The 19,888-nt window shown below is 41.2% G+C and overlaps 1 protein-coding gene across 1 annotated transcript in view; it reads left to right on the top strand.

The window, feature by feature from the left end:
* The first annotated feature begins 16,894 nt into the window (after positions 1-16,894).
* The window catches only part of DENND4A (DENN domain containing 4A), a 50,025-nt gene continuing 47,031 nt past the window's right edge, over positions 16,895-19,888 (top strand). Inside the window, exon 1 of the mRNA XM_082488655.1 lies at positions 16,895-16,923. The gene's annotated coding sequence lies outside the window, so the exon portion shown is untranslated. The remainder of the gene's footprint in view (positions 16,924-19,888) is intronic.

The raw sequence follows: 19,888 nt of genomic DNA, 5'->3' as shown, positions 1-19,888 counted from the left end.
AGTTGAAGTATTTGAAAACAGAGGTCAGTATTTAGACTTAGGCTGTAAGGGGTAGCACAGTAGGAAGCAGGATGGATGAGACTGCTTAACAGGGCTTCATTGTAGTCAAATTAATTCACTTTAAATAATTAATTCTCTTTTAAATTGACTCTACTCTGCACACTTGACATTTTGGAAAAGCTGCCATTGCCTGGCCTTCTGGTAAATGCTTTTGCATCTGTTTTCCATTGTTTCCTTCTTGAATAAAATCCTTGTCACTAACAGGAACCATCAGCAGCGTGGAACAAATTGACTAGCCAAGGACATTTCCTCCAATTTCATTATTTATACTGGAAGTATTCCTTTTTGTATCAAAAGTCAGACTGCAATTTTTAAAATTTGCCGTATATTAAGACAGTTTTGTACTGTCATTAGGAGTCAAATTCAAACTTCATGACATGAATTACCTCCATTGCATCAACATTTGGTCATGCTTTTTTCAAGGAGGTGATCAAGCAGTTTAATTAACCCCCTGTTCTCTGCCTACCTCGTTATATAGGGCTCCTTACTGTTACAGCAGAGGGCCTCCCCCAGGTATGAATCAGATCAGATATGTCACTCTCCCTCTTCTGCTGTTAGCACATTGATTTTTGAGACTTAAGTGGATGAGATTAAGCAGATCCATAATATTATTTGGGGCATCTTGGGTTAAACAAATAGGTTTTGTGTTTTACTCTCAAGATGCTTTGGTTTGTGTTCACTCTCATCTCCTTTGTCAGCTCCAGGTTGTGGACCACTCGCTGAGAAAGTGTTCATCTCCTCTAAACTTCCATGTTGAAGTGGCAGTGCTATTATGGCAAAGGAATATGAATGTAAGTTTGAGTTCTGACTGCACAAGGTGTCTGTTGAGGTTAGGGGCTCCCGCGGGTCAGCTGGACCAAATCCTCAGAGAGCTCAGAAAAGGGCAGAAGCTTGGTCTGACCTATATTCACGGTGACTCACCGGTGAGATTTAATGTTGTTGCTTTGTTTTGCCTCTGTTTCTCAGCAGCTGCTCGCATTTTAAACAAGTACACTCTTACCTAACTGAATCGATAGATGAGTATAATTAGGACCCAATATAATAAGGTCAGTATTTGTAATAATATAAGAGAACATTCCACAGCAGTTACAGAAGAAAAGAATTTCAGATAATTAGGAGAGGAGCTGGGCAGTGATACAGATTTTAAAAGTACCCAAGATAAAATAATAGATACTAAAAATATCTATATTGCAATGAAATCCTCGTGATTCAGTACTTGAGCCAACCTCCATTCTTTAGGAATTAGTAAGAAAATCGCCCAACTGGGGTAGATTGTGGTGTATCGCCTCACTCTGGTGGGCTTACACTTACACTTCAAAGAAGTATCTTACACTGGAAAAGGGTAGACACAGGTCTTGCTTAACAGGGCAACTGTGACATTTTTTTGAAGATGTTCTCTAGCTGTAGCTTTTAAAAAAAACAGTGGCTTTATTCCTACTTAGAAAAAATCTAATAATGAACGCTCTGGATCCTGAATGGCAAAAGCACTGACAGCAGGACCTGAGCATTCTTTTAGTCAACCAGGACATATTTTTAAATACCTGTGACTCTATAGCAAATATTTGAGGAGTGATGAATCTAGCTTGCAAACAGAAACATTGAAGTGCCATTTTTTTCTTCTTTTTCTTTCCTTCATAGTGTGTTTTCTGACTAGCTGCAAAATTCTGAAAGTATTCAAAGTGCTGTAAGTATTGAAAGTATTTTGAAAGAAAGGAGTATTTTGAAAAGTATTTTGAAATGCTGTAGAGTTTCAGAAAGGCAGAAAAGCTGTGTTATGAGAACATCTGCTATAATCTGGGTCAGATTTTCAATGCAGATGTGTCAGATGCATTTTCTTGGAAAACCTCCATGGCAGTTGGTGAGAAGAGTGACCCAATGTTTTCCCACCGTACAAAATAACTGTTCTGTTCGGTGATGTCATGTGGATGAAGCACTGCTTGTATTTCCAAAGGGGTGTCCTGTTTAAGCTTGTTCAGGAGCAGAGATTTTTCTCTCAGAACAGTTTCAAACAGAGAGTCTTCCAAATCTCTTTGGTATATCTTGACTGATCTCAATCTGGCTTGTCAGTTTTCTGAATTTTAATGATCTGGTTTTATTTCCAAGTAATGACCATTTATGTAAATGAGATGCCTTATAAATAAATATGGAAATTATTCCATAATATCAATTACAGGCTTTACGGTTCAAATACTTAATATATTAAAGGCAACTGGTGATGTGGATTGTCTCTGAGCTTATTAATTTAGTTATTATTTTGGTGGTTCGTATTATTTTAACCTGACTTACTTATGTTGGACCATGTTTACCGAACTAAAGCAAGCTATATTACTTGCCTGGATACATCAAAGGATATAGAAGGACAATAAAAATCAAAATGCATTATACAGTGGTAGTAGTAAATGGAAACCCAGATTTCAGAATGTTTTTGTCTAAGAATCAAATAAATTAGTTTGGAGAATCTCAGCTTAAGTGTTGTTAGCCATTTACTCAAAACCGAAGTAGTTTTAAATCAATTATAATCCTTTGCACTTATATAGCTGCTTCTCTCAAGAATCTCAAAAGTGTTCTACAAACATTAATTAAGCCTAATAGTACTCCTGAGAAGTGGTTAACTGATAGATATACTTCACTTAACCCATCATGATATAAGTGATCTCTAGAACGAAGTACAAAAACTTTAAACAGCAGGACTACACAAGACTTTAGAACCTGAAGCAAGAATCTTAGCCAGAAAAAACTGTGGAGGCCGTTTAGATATGTGGAATGCAATTACTTGACCTAGGCATGATCTGAACATGAATAAAAGTGCAAATAACAAGGATCTGAGATCTCTAGTGAAGGAAAGCGGTTTTATATCTAAGATGAGAGAAGATACCTGCAGCACCACAGTATCACGCGGCGTGACTCTGGATGATGAATTGGACTGATCCAGAGAAAAGACTGCTATTTGCAGAAATCGCCTCCAGATGGGCCAAAGAGCGTGAGTCCAAATCGAACCTTTAAGGCCGCTGCATGAACAGCAGGGATAGCAGTTAAGTCCTTACTCTTACCCCTGAGGGTACAGGGGCTGCTGAAAATAGCAACAAAGCAGCAGTATCAGTGTGTACATTCATCACACACATCAGTGTGTGCAACAGCCCGAGACTGTTATTTTTGCTGGCGAATCTGCATGCATAATTTCCTTCCTGATATTACTCCACAAAGAGAAGCTTTTGTTTTCTTGCTTTACTGATGAGAGCAATACTTAAAACGAGTTAGTGCTGGAACAGACAACAGGTTGGGTTTGGTACATGCATTAGCACTTGGACCATCCTCAAGCAACCCTTCTGCTGTCCCATTCCCAAAAAATCTGCTGCAAATATTTGTTTCAGAGCTTCCAGTATCTACAGAAACAGCCATTCCAGAAACGTGCTCCAGCTGTACATATTTATTTGCCTGCTAACAACAGAAGAGGTATGGCATCACTTCCTCCATACGCCTACCCGCAGCAGCACACCAAACCCAATGTTAACTGTTTTCTCACCGATTAATACCAACAGCCATCCAGTGGGTATCCTGTCATTCGATATTTGGTAGTTGCTGCAATGCCTTGTGAATAGTTTTAGCATTTGCCATGGGAAACTTTATGATCCACATTCTAAATTCTCAGATGCGCACTCTGAAATCCTAAGGAAGAAAATCAGCACTGAAAAGTGAAATGATAATGGGTTTGCATCAGATTTTTATTCATAGAAATGACTTGGAACCGTTTAGGTCTCCTCTTTGGATACATTTTCTTTCCTTTTTGTTTCCCAGCATTTCTGTGCTTTTGGGACTACAAACTCTCACATAAATATTAGCAATAAATCCTTGCTGAGAAAGTCTACCTGCTGGAGAAAAATCTGCTCATTTTATCGAAGTGTAATGCCTAGACACTGCAATTAGACGTTAGTAAGTTCTTTACCTAGAGAACGGTCTGAAACCTCATACCATGCATGATGTTCTATTGCGCCTTTTATACTTTATAATCAGTAGTTTCCCTGGAGTGCAAAAGATTTTCAGAAATACTACACCTGAAGCAGTGAAAGGAAGGGCAACTGCACTGTTGTATTGCTGCACCATAATATTTAAATAATTATTTCCTATTCTGTCCTAGAATTTAATCATTCCAAGCAAGGGCGGTCTCTTTATGTCAAAAGAGATAAGTTCCAGATTTTCAAATATGCATATATTAAACATCCCATGAAGATGTTGCTTCGTTTCCAGTGTGATTCCAGCTTGCCAAAGGCTCCATTTCATTGCATAAGCTTCCGGATGTCGATCCATTACTGCACCATGAAGTGGGTTACTGACAGGGTAAGGCAATTCATCCTCTAAAATGCAGAGTGTCATTTTTCCAGTTACACGGTTTATAATTATCTATTATCATTATCTTTACAGTTATTTTTACCAAGGTTACAGATATGTCATGTCTCTCCAAAAGACGTTCTGTTGGGTTTTTTTGGAGCCTCATCCTTCCCCCCTGTAGACATAAATGAGCAGTGCACATAGCACAGACAAGAGAGTTCAAAAGGAATAAAACTGGTAAGAAAGTGAACAGATCAAGCCCCAAATTGCATACTTCAGAAACTGAAATAGTTTTGCCTATGAAACCAGTCTCTGCCAGGAACTACTGTGAACAGTAATAGCTTCTTTTTTTCTTTTTGTCTTTTTTTTTTTTTTTGAGCACTGCTGAACCCTTATGAATGGTAAGTAGTCAAATCTCACAATCCTGGGACAAAGTCTGTTAAAACCATGTCCTGGGACGGGGAAATTCTCCATTCCATTCCTGGCTCCGTAACTGACCATCTGCCTTTTGTCCTCTGCCTGGCTTGAGTTTACCTATGTGTAAACGGCACTTAAAATAAGCTAAACCATACTTTGAAAATTACTTTTGTGCCACAAGCTAGAAATTTGGGGAAAAAAAATGGTTCTGTGGTTGCCAGTCCATAGAAACCCTGTGCATCTCCCTGGCCCTGCCCCTGGGAAGGCTAAATCTGGCTGAGAGTGCTCCACCCTGCACTTGAGAGGCAGCAGAATACCACATTAAGCACGCTTGATGCCTGCCCACCTGCAGTTGTTAACTTGTTTAATTAACTTACTGTGCACAACAAGAATCTGATCCAGCACTATCTGGAATTAATAGGAAGACTTCTGTTGACTTAATGATCTTGGGGTCAGTCTCCAGATGTGTGCAGAGACCACTGCCTAGAGATGCCCAACGTCCCCATGAAGGGAAAGGCTTTGTTTGATGGACACACAGATATGTTTCTGTGCAACGAGCCTGCAGGAGCTGGACACACAGCAAATCTGTCTCTGCCTCTACAGTAACACTATTCACTGATGCTGCTCTTTATTCAGAAATAAATAGAGCGCTATAGTTATTAATTTTTGTAGACCCTTTCGCACATGGCTTTAGACCATGTGGAAAATTGATGACAAGCTGCGCAGGAAAGCTTTGTGGTCAGATATAAGTTAGGAAATATGACTTGATAGAGGTGGTGACAAGCTACTAATGAAACGGAGCATTGCAATTAAATGTGCTGGTGGGGAAGAAAGTGTGCCACAGCCAAGAGAGCTAGCGAGCAGCAGGTAGGTCATGGAGAGAAAGCAGAGGAGGCTTGATGGAATAGGGTGGGAAGGAGTGGGAGATGTAAGAACAAGAAAGACAGGACAGAGATAAGCACTGTGTTAGCTGTGATGGTAGGATTGGGCAGAAACTATTTTGTTTGGTGTTTGTATCAGGCCTCGCACGGTGAGATCTGCGTCCCTGGCTGTGATGTGTTGGCATTGACACAGTATGTAATTAAATGCAGATAAGTCCTAGAAAGACAGAAATGGTGGAGGGAAATAAACAGGTCGGGCTATAAATTAACAGCAAATCAAAGATGTCTACACAAAGTTTTACCTATGACATGAGCTGAAAAGTATGAAACTGCCACAGAATGTTCAAAAATTATGTTTCTGTAAAACTAAATTTTCCATTAGAAATAGTCAAGAATATTTTAATGGTTATGAACATAAACTGTGAGAGGGGAACTATTAATACATCAGTGCGGTGATTTTGCCTCAGTTTACAGGCAGCTGAAACAATACTCTCAGAAGTAGGAACAGACCCATTAATCTTGGATGTTAATGCTGAAGTCTAAAAATTATGCCTACATGAAAAACGAGCAAGGGCAGAGAGCACAGAATAGTTTGCACACCAAAATTACCCACACAAGCCAGAAGATGGACTTCATTATTGCTATTTATTTGAAAAACATTTCCAGGGTTAAAATATACCAGAAACTGTCAAAGGATTTAGAAAAATTTCTACAGCACACTAAATAATTTAAGGATTCGCTACAGAATGCAGACCAGCTTGCTGCAAAAAAATACTGAGGTTCTGGATTCTTGATCTCTCACTTACTCCACTGTATATTGTTGAGGGCGAAAACATCTTTACGGGTGTGGCTAGAAATGCATTTTACATAAAAATACAAAGAATGGTCAATGTTGTTCTTGTAGTCCCTGCCTGGGATAGGGGTTTGACACATTCCTTAGTCAGTATGCTGTCTGTTGAGGAGAAAAAAAAAGAGGCAGACTCAGCTCGCAAATATCAAACCTGGCAGCGCAAAGCTGGGTCTGCGTGTGCGGGCTTGCACATGGGTGCTCCTGCCTGGGTAGAGACGGGCCTGTGTCAGCCTCAGCCGCTCCACGTGGGGGGTAGGAGGAGCAGCATTTCTGCCATAAACAGTCATTTTAATAAAAGCATGTGGGGGAGAAAAAAAAAAAAAAAAAAAGTCTTATTTTGTACTTTTTGCTTGTATATTCTCCTATTTGGTCACATTTTTCAGAAGGGTGAGGTAAACCCATACAGTAGGTTTGAACATACGTAAACATTTACAGTCCAAATCCAGAACTTCATATGAATTTTCTGTCTTGCTAACCAGTCACATCCAAACCCTCAAGCCAAACGTCCAGAACTGAGGGAAGCTTGAATTCAAAGCCAAAATTGTATGGTCGGAGCCTAATCCTAAACATCACTTCAAAAAATAGCACGCCGGTATAAAATTTTGAAACCCGGGGTTGCAGTACACAAAGGTGCCAGAAAAAGTAGTATTTCTGTGTCTCGGCCCGAGCAGGAGGACTCGTTTTGTTGTGCTCAGCAACATCTTGACAGGCTACGCTAATCTCAGCCGCACGCTCTTAAAAGATTATTTTTGTCTCGGGTTCTTTTCTAGCCTTTGATGCAACAACCCGGTGCGGGTTACATCAAGCCTGCAGAAAATCCCTCAGTTTTCTCTCCCCTTGTTTTTCCAGACAGCCGCCACCTCCTCCGGGTCCTGCCGACGGGCGCCGCAGGTGAGCGAAAGACTGGCAGATTGGGGCCGGAGATTAATTTCTGTTTAAATTAAAGGTTCTGCCAGTGTGTGTGTGTGTTTGTGTGTGTGTGTGTGAGTGTGATGCTATAGGGCGGAGTGTGTGGGGGGGGGGGGGGGGGGGGAAGAGGTAGAGTCGAGCCCATGGTCCGCTCGTCCTATTTTTAGGCTGTGCTGAGGAGTTTTCACTGAGGGGGTTCCGCTCCCCCCTCAGGGTTCGCCCCGCCGCTCCCTGAGAGGGGGAAGGAGGGAAGCGGGGACCGCCGGACTGAGGCCCCCCCCTCGCCGACGAGCCCGCCCTGTCAGAGGGAGTCCTCCGAGGCAAGCTGGGCGCCGGGGCGGTCGCACAGGGCCGTTAAGCAGCGCGATGGCGGCGGGACCGCCTCAGGACCCGGCGGGCGCCCTCCCGCCGCGATCACGAGTCGACGCCCGCCTCCCCCCGCGTCAACCCCACCCCCCGTGACAGCCAAGATGGCGGCGGGAGGAGGCGGCGCGGAGGGGAGGGGGGATCCCGCCTGAGACGCCCACACGGCGGGGAGGCGGCGAAGACGAGTCGGGCTCCGCTAGGATGAGATAAGGGCGCGGGGACCAAGCGCGCTTTCCCCCCCTCCCGTCCCCCCCCATTCCCCTTCACCCTCCCGGTCCTCGGCGCCGGGGGCAGGAGGCGCCGGCGGCCGTTCCCCCTGCCCCGGGGAGCGCGGCCGCCGCCTGAGGTGAGGGCGGCGGGGAGCGCGTCGGGCTGTCACCGCGGGGGGGGGGGGGGGGAGGGAGATTCTCCGAGGATATATCGCGGGGCGGGCGGTATCGCGAGTCTGGGCCGGCGGCGAAGGGGCGCCCGCCCGCCCGCAGCGGGGCCGGCGGCGCGCTGGGCTCTGGGCTGTCAGTACCGGGCGGGGGCTCGGGGGCCTCTGTTTCGGGCGAGGGGCTGAGGGGGAGCGCGGGGGCGGCAGTGGCGGTAACTTTCCGCTGGGCCGCGGTGCGAGGCGGTGGTGGTGGTAGTGGGGGGAAACTTTCTCCTTTCCCCCGTCGGCCCGCCGCTTCCCGCCGCCCCCCCCGCCGCGGCGATGGCCGGGCCGGAGGAGCGCACCCCCGGGGCTCCTCAGGGCGGAGAGCTGCCTGCGCCTTGGCCGAGCTCTTCTCCGCTGACCTGCCATGTTATAAAGGCCGGGCGGGAGCGGGCTTGGAGAGCTGCTCGGGGAGAAACCAGCCGAGGTGTGTGTGTGTTCCCCGGATAAATGTGCAATTTTTCCATGCAGCGTGCGCTGCGTCAGCCCGAGTTGCACAGGTAGCGTTCAGCCGTGTGCATGCGTATTTTTATTACGGCTGTGCCTTTGGCTCGCACAGCCTGGGTTACTGTACACCTGGATTAATGCAGCACGCTGGACACGATGGTAAAAATTAGCTCTGACATTTTTATCTTTGTTCCGTCATGATGTCTGCATGTAGCATTAAGTTGCTGGCCGGGGGACGATAATATTTAATAACTTCCTAGGGATGGTTGTTATTCTGGAGTAATTTCAAACAGGCTGCATTTAAAAATGTGCCCCCTCTGAGAATGTTGATTTGCTAAAAATGAGGTCTTGACTTGGCGCTTAGTTCTGAAGTTTAATTTTCTTTGAATTAACTGAGTAGAAGCATGGTGTTCTGGACAGCTTTTTACTTCATTTCACAATTTTTTCTGGAACTGTTGCTCAACTAGAGGTTTCCGTAAAGAGAGTTATATTACAGTACATAATCTTTCACTTTCTGAATGATTAAACACAAATATTTAATCTTGGCAAGTATCTGTGGTGGTTTAAAAAAACTAATTGAGTTAGTCTAGCCAAGGAAGGTTGAGGGAGAGTAAATGGATTATTTCTAGTTTGTGTGTCTAGCATACAAGTCTTACTCTGCAAGAGTCTCCCCTTTCTCTTTTCTTTTTTAAAAATGCATGTATTTAGAGTATTGGTGAGACTTGGTCTTGCTTTTAGAGTATTGAGGAGTCTGTAAGCGTGTTTGAAATGAATGTTAAACTGGAACTACAGATCTGGTAGATGAAGCTAAGTTTTCTAGGGGTAATCACGATTTGACATTGAAATGATTTAATTATCAAAAATAGAGCATTAGAGTTTTTGTGGTTGGCTTTTGGGGAAGGGGAAAATTGTATGGAGCCTTAAAGGCAGAACAAAAAAGATTAAACTTCTCTACAGCCTTAAGAGCTTGTGTGGTGTACATTTTTTCCTTGTTCTAGAAACATTACGGTCCAGCTGGATGAAGTACTTTCCTGAAGTTTATGAGTGACTTCTCCTTTGGAACAGGCTTTACCCAATGGACTCTTCTAAATAGTGAATTTACTAGAAACTAGCACAAAAGATAAGATCTGTTTCTGTAAGCAGTAAGCCAAAAGGCACTGGGACTAAAATACAGGCTTACTTAGAAATGTTCTTCCAGTGTTAAGGATGTATGAAAACTCACGCATATGAACGTTTTGTAGCAGTGTGTTTGCAGGTCCACATTTCTGGTGAACAGCTTGTTCTATATGCTTTACTTGGATATAATGACAGTATGGTGCTTAATGGAATTTCTATATGCTTCAATAGTAATATTAGCAGTTTTGTAGTTACGTAGCCAGAGTTAATTATTAGTTAGTAAAAGCATCAATATTGACATAACCTGGCACATACTGTAAGGCTCAGGTGAACGTCGCTGATTCAGGTCAAGCATTAGGAACAATGTAAATAACCTGGTGCTATTAAAGACGTGCTTGAAAGGGAAAGTAGCAAGGTAGAGAGTAGAGCCCAGCTAGTGCTCTGTTAACTACACTAAAGAGAGTGAGGTTGTCTTGGGAAGATCTCTAACTAATACTGCTGTTGTGTGTCACAAAGGAGTTGTGGGCACCACTGTTCAGAAGCCAGTCTGGCAATTTTTAATCTACAGGATTTTGCATTGAAGGGTTTATTAATTTCTAGGTAAATTCCTGCTGTAGCATGTGATAGCTAGAAAAAAACTGTCTTGTAACTCTTCAATAGATGAAGAGATATCTACACCAAGCTGAATAATGATAATGGGATTTGTTAATCTTGAGATTTTTAAAACCAGAGAAAGAAATTTGCAGCATCACTTAAATATTCAACATCAATTTCCATCATACTTCCTAGCAACTGAATTGAAGTTTTGCAAGTCATAGTAGGTTGAAATGCTTTTTATAAGAGTGGCTGTAGAAACAGTTGCACTCATGGTCAAACACCTGCAGGTTGTGGAAAGGGAATAGTACAATAGCTACTGAGTCAAAACCTTTCTCAATCTTAAACATCTCCTGAATGAAGACTTGTAGGAAATCTTCTTTTCATTCATTGTCCTTTACTCAGCTTTGGCCTTAGTTTTTAAATACAGTGTCGGCATGACCAAAAAGTTGGAGGTTGAAATGTTGCACAACTTATATTGGACTTAAAAAAAAAAAAAAAAAAAAAAAAAAGTTGATGTAACCTTGTTCAAACATAAAGTTTGAGGTATTGGTGATTTCCAAGTATCTTGCTGTATGACAGAGGGTTCCAGTAGCTCAGATTTTGACACATTTTGATATATCTGTAGCTGTGGATTTAAGGTAGTTGTGCTGAAGGTTCCTGGAAATAACTGTAAGACTTCTTAAAAGGAGGGGGAAAGGATGAAAAAAGATACCAAAATAATTTCTGTTTAGGTGCTTTAAAACAACATGATGCAATGTATTTGGATTGGTATATTTCCAGTGTGATTCTCTTGTTTGTTAAAGAGACAGTATTTAAATCAGGTTCCTCTGTGATGTAATGACATTTCAAATTTTTTTTATTCTGAGACTCCAAAAAAAAACCCCAACCCAAACCAAAAACCCCAGCCTGCCCTCACCACCCTCCAAACTGAACCCTGTAAAGTTTGAGCACCTTTGCAGAAAGTTTAGGTTGAGCTTGTATGAAAAGCAAGGGCAGAGGTGTGGTTTAGAGGGCTGAGTTGTACTTATCCCTCATCCTTCTGCTATAGCCTTGCTGGGTGGTCTTAGGCAAGAGCACAGAAAAGGCCCTGCATCTATTCCCTTATATATCAATTCTGTATATAAATGATATTTGCAACTGCGAGCACAAATCATGATAGAAATTTTATGCCATACTAAAAGTAGCAAATCCTTGCAAATCCTCTGCAAGCTAAAGCCAGTTATGCCTTGCTTTAATTGAGGATAGCTAACAAGTAGGAGATGAAAGTGTATAAACAGTGAATGCATCATCACTGTTCAGCTGTTCAAAATCAGCTATTTCTAACAGTCGTACTGACCAAGTAATTACTTAAAGTGAATGAGGTTCTCTGCTGTACTGCATAATTAAGCCTTGGATGTTTTCTGCTGTCCTTCAGTTCAGGCTTAGTCTATGTTTAGGCTCTAAGCGGGGTTTGTGACTGATCTGGAAATACTCTGCTGATGTATGTATGCTTATAAAGTGCCCCCCCCCCCCCCCCCCCCCCCAGCCTGTAGGGTCAAAATTAAAATGTACAGTGAAGGCTCTGTGAGGCGGTGATGCTCAGAGGTTTGGTCTATAGCAGTCATTTTAGTAGCAGTCTATGATGCAGAAATAGTCACTGGTAGTTCCCTAAAGAGCTCAGAAGCAGTACCGGGAGGAAATTGTGGAGGAGAAGTGGAAACAAAAGGCTTCAGAAAGTGTTTGTCCTACTCTTTTAAATGGCATATTTTTATTTTTTCAAAGTCTGTTTTCATGTATTAGATACGGGGTTACTGTAGAGGCTGAAATGGAGTGAAATTGCAGTAAACAATAATTGGGGGGGGGCAAAAGAAGAAGGAATTATGGTATAAAAATAGAATGTGAAGAGTAAGGAGGAGTGTTAGAAGTAAGCTAGCCAATTATAGCCTTGCTATTTAATTTTTGCTTTAAAATTGGACTTTTTTTTAATTTGGGTAAAAAAAAATAATACAAATTAATCAAATTATTTCTGTTCTGGACAAGCAGTAAGTGTGTTGTATAAGTTGTATGTACATATATGCAAATGAAAAAGTCCCAAGAGGAAACCCCCACTTCTTTGTATACAAGCATTATGCAAACAAAGCAAAGGGGATTGTGGGCTGGACTCTTGAGTTTCGGTTTTATCTTGAGCTTCAGAAGAAACTTGTGGGCTTAAGGAATTATTCTCAGTTGTACAAGCGAGATCAGGATCTGGTCCAGCTCTGGTAGCTTTTGAGTGTCAGCAAGTTTGTCTGTGTGATATTTTAACGGTAAAATTACAGTGAAAGAGGCAGTGCTTTTCAGATCCTGCAAGTGCAAAAGTAATCAGGCTCAGCACAATGCTGTCAGTTAAATCCTGGTACAGGAGCAATGTTCTAACAAATTGTACAACTTCGTTGTTACCTTGTATGCTGAACAGGACAGTGAAGAATTCATTATGTAGAGTGCCAGGGGCAAACCCTTCTCTGAATACTTTTGTCATAAGATTTAGCACATAAATTGACTGTCCCTGACAGTACACTTCAGCCTTTCTTTTAAGGGTGTGGTTATTTAATAATTCTGGCCCAAAAGATGGGGAAGGGGTTTTAAGGTTTGTCTGCTCTGTGTTACAAAGAGATATTTTGAGCTAGCTTTGGAATGCTGAAGCAGTAGTTACATTAGTATATCATTGCACTTCAGCTAATTTGCTGTGACTGTTGTAGGGGGGAACAGTACCCCAATGCTGTTTTACATTGCTGTGCTACCTGACCTAGCTAGGAAACTGTCACAGCAATACGTGTTAGGTGATAGATATATTTGTAGCTGAACTGGTAGCAGTATGTTCACATTTATTTTTCGGTAGGGTAGGAGATGACTGTTTTGCTAACTGGATGTAGAGATTTACTCCATGAGGGTGGTATTAGCCAGTGTTATCCCACCATTAAACCTTTCCAGTGTGGTGTATATAATCTGCAAATGGCAGTTACAGCCCTGCAGTTTCAGGCTATGCATGTCACCCACTCAGGGTCTATAATTTGCAGCACGGCTGGGTCCAGTTTTCTTACCTCACAGGACATTTTTTCTGGCCAGAGAAAAAAAGAATGTCAAATGTTCCAAGTCACAATTAAAGTGTATTTTAAAATGTAGCAAAACTGTTAGAAATAATTCCCACCTGTCTTTCCCTACAACATGCCATGAATTCAAAATTTTTGTTTGGGTAGATAAAGGCTTCAAAACTAAACTGAGGGTGGCATGTGTCTGCAAACATGGCTGGGTGAAAGCAGGCCACTTCTGTCACTCTTGGTTGATGCCCTTTGACATTTTCAGTGACAAATTTTGGTTTTGAAGCTCAATATTGGAAGATTTGCTGCCTTCATTTGCCTTTATATACTGTGCCAAGGAAAACTGAACATTCTTTTTGGAGGGACTTCTCCTTTTAAAAAGTTGTTGTATTGTAAGTAGTTGTACAAAAAACATGGACTAGCTGCCCTCCTGAACTGTGTTTTAGATGAAGTAATATTTACATTTTATAATGCTTACCTTGGCTTCCTTCCCCCTCATTCGCTATAAATTGTTTTCTGCATCCCTCCATACAAACACAGTTGTACTTCAGAAGTTGTTTGCATTCTTTGGTTGTGCTTTTGGGGCATGAATAGTGTCAACTAGTAAGAAAAGTGGAAGTTTTAAGACCAGCCTTGTTACGATTTGTCTCTGTCATGAATCCTGTGGGATGGTTCAACATCACTTTCTTGAATTTTTGTAGTCAGGGTTGAATATAGTGGGAATTTGCTGTGGCCCAACTGTAATGAACACCTAAGCAGCCTGTGCCTTGTTAGACCCTCTTAGTAAATGGTTTGATTTTATTGAGACTTAAAAACAGCAATGAAGAACAAATGAAAGACTCGGTGAGTGATGGTGGAGAGTATAGAAGATGTAGAAAATGCCTGATCTCTCCAGGGTGAAGTCTGTTCCTTCCTGCCTTCTCTCTGCTGGTTATTCTGCTTCCTCCTCTAAACTTTGATACTCTAGATGGCTAGTTCTTGCTGACTGACTGCAGTGATCCCACTGAATCTAGATTAGCCTGTGGATTTAACCCTAATTTCTCTTTCTTCCTAGGCATTGCTGAACAAATCTCCCTGTCCCTCAGTTCTTGGCCTGCATTTTCTGCTCCCAAATTCAGTATTGTGTTCTGTCCCTGCACTCTTATGCAGCACTTTTGTTTCCCAGGCACTTCTTAGAGATCCTTTGTTGCCAAGTTTTCTGAGCTCTCTTGATTATTTCCTCAGCTGTTTGGATCAGAGTATGTTAACGATGAGTTGGTACAGATGTGAATGGGCCTGCAAAAAACTTGATAGCATTTCTGGTCCAGTGATGTTGGGGCAGAGCAACGTTGGGGTTTTTTGGTTTTGTGTTTGTTTTTTTTTTGTTTGTTTGTTTTATATGCCAGTATGTTTCTTAGCACTAGTACTACTATTGATGCAGAACCAAAGGGAACTTAGTGGAGGCTGGTGACTTCTTGTTAATTATTGCGTTGTCTAACATTATTGAGTGCAGATGTATTGCAGTAGGGTCTAACAAGTAATGCAATTGATCACATTAACCGTATTTGTTAGTAATTTTCTCTATTGCTGCCATTTGTTTAACTGTAGTAGTAGGGAATGGGGGTGTGTGTGTGGGGGGGAAGTATTGGCAATGTCCTACTAAAAAATAAAAATGCTATGAGAAGTCCTGGTTGTATTGCTGTAATAATATAGGTCCTTTGCACCTTGTTTCTTGAACAAGTAGATATTTTACTTGTCAGATGGAGGGCAACAAACTAGCTGTAAATACATTCTACAAGCTGCAAGTACTACAAAATAGAGCTGCAAGTACACTGGCAGTGGTTCTCAGTGTTCCTTGTGATGCTTAGAAGTATATTTTTCTTTTTCTTTCCTTTAACTCTCCTCATTGGCTTTCCGGATAGTTGACTAGGAAAGATGTTTTTTTGAAGTGTCCATGGGGAAATTATTCATGTGTTAATGCTGCTTATTTCTTAGACTTTTTGCAGCTGTGCTTGAGGTCTGCAGGTGATCCCTAAAATTCTATTTCTGACGCTCCTGGAAACTTTATATTACAGATCAAGTTATTGGACAAAAATATGTAGTGCTACTGCTGAATGCTCTCTTACTTTGTAGTCTTGTGTACTAATGATTAAAGTCAATTACTGGAGAATAACTGACTTTAACTGGTCATAGTCCATAGAGCTGTATGGATTATAAAGACCTGTACCAACAGCTGGATTTGCTCTCTAGGCTGTCGCCTCCCCACTCCTTGCTGTAGGAGTAATGAACTAACAAGGCTGATTGCTTCTGCATGATCTGAAACAAGTTACCTTGTACTTTAAGGTTATGAACAGGACCTTCCATTTTGTCCTCCCAAAAATATAATTCAGATAATCTAGTGTAAAGGTTTTCCCCCCAGATTTTTCCACTTCAGGAATGGAAGCAAATCATTCATGGTTTGCATAAACCCTCCTGAAATGTGTTTCTTCCCAGCCTTGTTTGTGTTACACTTTGTTTTCTGAAGTCTTCTCATGGTAGTCTTCTAAGAGTGTTCTCCAAGTCTCAGCAAATAGAAACCTTGTTTAGACAAAGTTTATTTTTGACTACAGCCTCACTGATGCTAATGAGTCATTCTGGGAGATGGAAGTCTGAGAGTATCTCCAGTGAGGTATTCTCCTCAATCCCATGGTGGAAAGCTGTTGCTTCAAAATGCTTAACTGTAGCACAGGCAGCCTGGTTTGCACATGCCTCAGTGTAAAACACAAACTCAAGCTGTCTGTGGTCATACCAGTGCTTAAAAGTGGTCATACTGATGTTTACCATATCTGAAAAAAAAAATAGTGAATTGTGACAGTCAATGGCAAGAATGGAAAATTGGAATAAGGTGACTAGATGGAAAAGTGCATGTGTATTGCTGATTGTGGAGTAAGAAAGATCTGCTTAAATATCAGAATCTTGCAGAGAGAGGTAAAAGAGAGCATCTGTCATTCATTTTAGTGGCCAGCCCAGCCCAAATGATGACAAAAGCTTATTGAGCTAAAAGAGCACTTCATAGCTGGCTAACACCCGTGAATAGGCATGGAAGGTATTTATCATCAAATTATTTCAACTCTTCCACTATTATCTGAAGTGGCTGGCTCAACCGTTCTTTGATGTATTTTGTTGTGTTTCTTTAAAGCATTAAATATTGTTTACATTCTTAAAATATCAACGCAGCATAAAACTCAATATTTTGTTTCTTAAGTTTAAAATCTGGTTTCATTTACTTTTTTAACAGGTAAATGACATGTAACCTTGTTTTAGCAAACGAGTCCTACAACAATTCACAATGTTCCTTTCATTTGACTGGTGCAGTGGAGTGTAAGTTCCAGCAAATGTGTACATTGTTTAATTTTTGTTTTTACTGTTTCTATAGGGAATGAAACTTTAACAAGAAGTCTATGTTGAAGTCTGGCTGACAGCAAGAAAGGCAAAGTGTAGAAGCAATGCCCTGATTAAAAGGTAGGGAGCAAACACATTGGTAGAGTTTTCAAAAGGCTTGTCTTCTGACTTGAGAGAACTCCTGTGATATTTGAGGTGCTTCTGCTTTGTTTCCAGGATTGCTTGCTTGCTAGGAAGAAAATACTGGGGGGAAAAAAGGCTTCTCTGTTGCTTTTGCCAGGCAACTTTGGAAGTACAGGGATGGGGTGAAGGTTTTTTCCCTGCGTAACTGCAGTTATTCACGTGTTCTTTAGACTGTTGGTCTCTTGTGTGCTATGTGTGGTCTTATGGCTGAGAAATGGTTCTGAGTAGCCATAGCAAGGCTGACTGTTCCAGTTAACTTCATTTTGCTCTTGCGTGACTAGTTGCCACATTTCTGTGTGTTGGCAGCATCCTTTAGCAGCAGTACACATATGAGACACAAATGCTAGGGGCTGTTAGAACTTTGTTTTTTTTAAAAATTGGTCACTGATTTATCTGTTCACCTACCCTTTGTGTGCCTTCAAATGAAGGGAGTTCTTGGAATGTAATTATATGATGATGAATGCTTTAAAAAAAAAAAATCACCATTTTTAATAAAGCTTTGAACTGCTGTAAAAAAAGTGTCTTGCAGGGCCCTGTACTGGTTTCCAACCTACACTAGGAGACATTCGTTTCTTGTTACAAACGGAACATCTCTTTGGAGTCAGGCTAACAAAATAAAATGTCACCTGCTTTAGACAGCAAATGCACTTAATAAGGAGCTCAAATTAATAAGTCATTTAATATTCTCAAAGGAAAATGCAGGAAGGAATGGGAATGAAGACAAGGAACATTAAAAGATTACAAAGCAGTTGTATTTGTGTCTGCCAGAGGTGGACAGATGAAACTGTTGTAATGGAATCGCATGACCTGCAAAAGACAGCAGCAAGGACCATCTATCCTGCACATGCTAAAAGCATACAAGTAAACCCTTTTTGCTGTCTGGGAAAGTTGTTACCTGGAAAGAAGCTGGCAGTGCTAGAGTAGCTCTTCTGGTCTGCAGCCCACATACAAGTTACTTCTGCAAATGTTTGTGGGTAGGAACAGGTTGTATGAATTATATCAGGTGTTTTTTTTCTTTGGAAATGGTATAGTGCATCTATAGTAAACTCTACTTCATGAAGCATCATGCTTGTTGCTGCTGCTCAGGTGGAATATATGGCACATCCGCATTAGTTCTGGTCATGTGATGGGGGAAAAAGCTGTTGTATACTTCCCTCTTCTAGTATTTGAATGAAAAATGTGATCTGTTCAAAAGCTTGGGCACTGATTTAGTTGTTTTATCTGACAATGTGTGAGCTGATATAAAATCACAGAATTATCAGAGTTGGAAGGGACCTCTAGAGATCATCTAGTCCCACTCCCCTGCTAGAGCAGGATTGCCTAGAGTACATTACTCAGGACTGCATCCAGGCGGGTCTTGAAAATCTCCAGAGAAGGGGACTCCACAACCTCCCTGGGCAGCCTGTGCCAGTGCTCTGTCAGCATGACTTTCAATTTTTGTTTGCTTTCTATGTGAGAGCTGCTGATAGCTTATAGCACATAAAAAAAACTTTGTTCGAAGCAAAATAAGTTGGTGTATATGCTCTGCTTTCTGAATTCAGGGTTAGATCTAAGTCCCACTGATATTTTATCGCAAAAGGGTCTGCCATGTGGAACTCCTTTAAACCTCCTGATCATCTTTCTTGTAATAGCAGGTTGTTTTGCACTGTGCAGCAGACTGTTTATGATGTTTAATTTGTAGTGGTATTAATTATATGCAGTCCATTGAAAATGGTAATCATGTGAGATGGCTCAAAGACCATATATTGCACTTGTTTCCAGGGACTTTTATAAGACGTTATGTTTATGATCCCATGGCATTGTCTTCAAAGCGCAACCTTTCGTCCCCAGATGACTGAAGTGTAGAGAAGCAATAGTAGCTGCTTCTCAGTGTGGCAGTGTTAATGTTGTTGAATTTCACCTAGGACCTGCTGCTTCAAGCAACACTTGTGCAGTGTGACTTTGTTTCTGTTGTGGTGGTTGTGTGTGTGTTTTTCCTGGACATTGACTTGCAGTACTGTCTGATGTACATAATTGCAACATGCTTTGGACTACCTTAATTGTAAGACTTTCTACAGAAATTATTCAGCTTTGTCAGTTTGTTTCACAGAATGATTATGTGTCACTGACTTAGCTTACATGATATACCTTCTTTCTGGGGTCTGTTACCATAAAGTTTGCATAAATCTGCTCTCACAGTAAACAGATGTTGAAAATTTGAGTAGCTCTAGTAAAGTCTAAATCGGCTTGAATAAAATACCACTGAATTGTTTTGATATCTTCTGCGTTTTATCCCATTTTTAGCTGCAAGCCTTTGTATCAGAAGGCAAAGATCTGAAGGGATGATGCATCATCAGCTGGGCTTTTTTTTTCTTCCTTCTGTAAAAGCTGCATTAAATTATGAAAGTCTTGCTGACTTGTGTATTACTTGCTATAACCTTAGGAAGCAAATTTGTGTGATAGCAGGTGTTTGTATGTAGGGGATTCTAATTTTAACTGGCTCTAAATGAGGAGAGCTTGTCCCAGTTTTTCTTGAAAGCGCTTTTGGGAATAAATGAATGCTTGAATTTGAGACTTTTGGTATAAACTTAATATGGAATAATTAATAGTGAGGCTTAAATTGAGAGAAAGCTATGATTTTTCAATACAATGTACATATATCTTTCTGTTTATTTGTAATGCTGTCTTGGCTAATTAAACTGGAATAGTGTGCTGCTACTACAAACTATAAGGCTTACTTGCGATTTTAACAGTCATAGTTGGTATAATTATTGATCACTAAAATACTGATTTCTTTTTAACTTAAAAGGCATTGTGAAGCACTCCAGAAATTGGTGTAGTTTTTTGAAATAACACTGATGAGAAAAGGAACAGAACAGAATAAAAAATAATATTTTTCTAACTCAGAATTTTTGAAGCAAAG

Source organism: Vanellus vanellus (genome assembly GCF_965231255.1).
Source record: "Vanellus vanellus genome assembly, chromosome: 11".
In the NCBI taxonomy this organism is placed as follows: domain Eukaryota; kingdom Metazoa; phylum Chordata; class Aves; order Charadriiformes; family Charadriidae; genus Vanellus; species Vanellus vanellus.
Note: the sequence above shows the minus strand (reverse complement) of the source record. Positions and strands in the feature narration are given on the sequence as shown.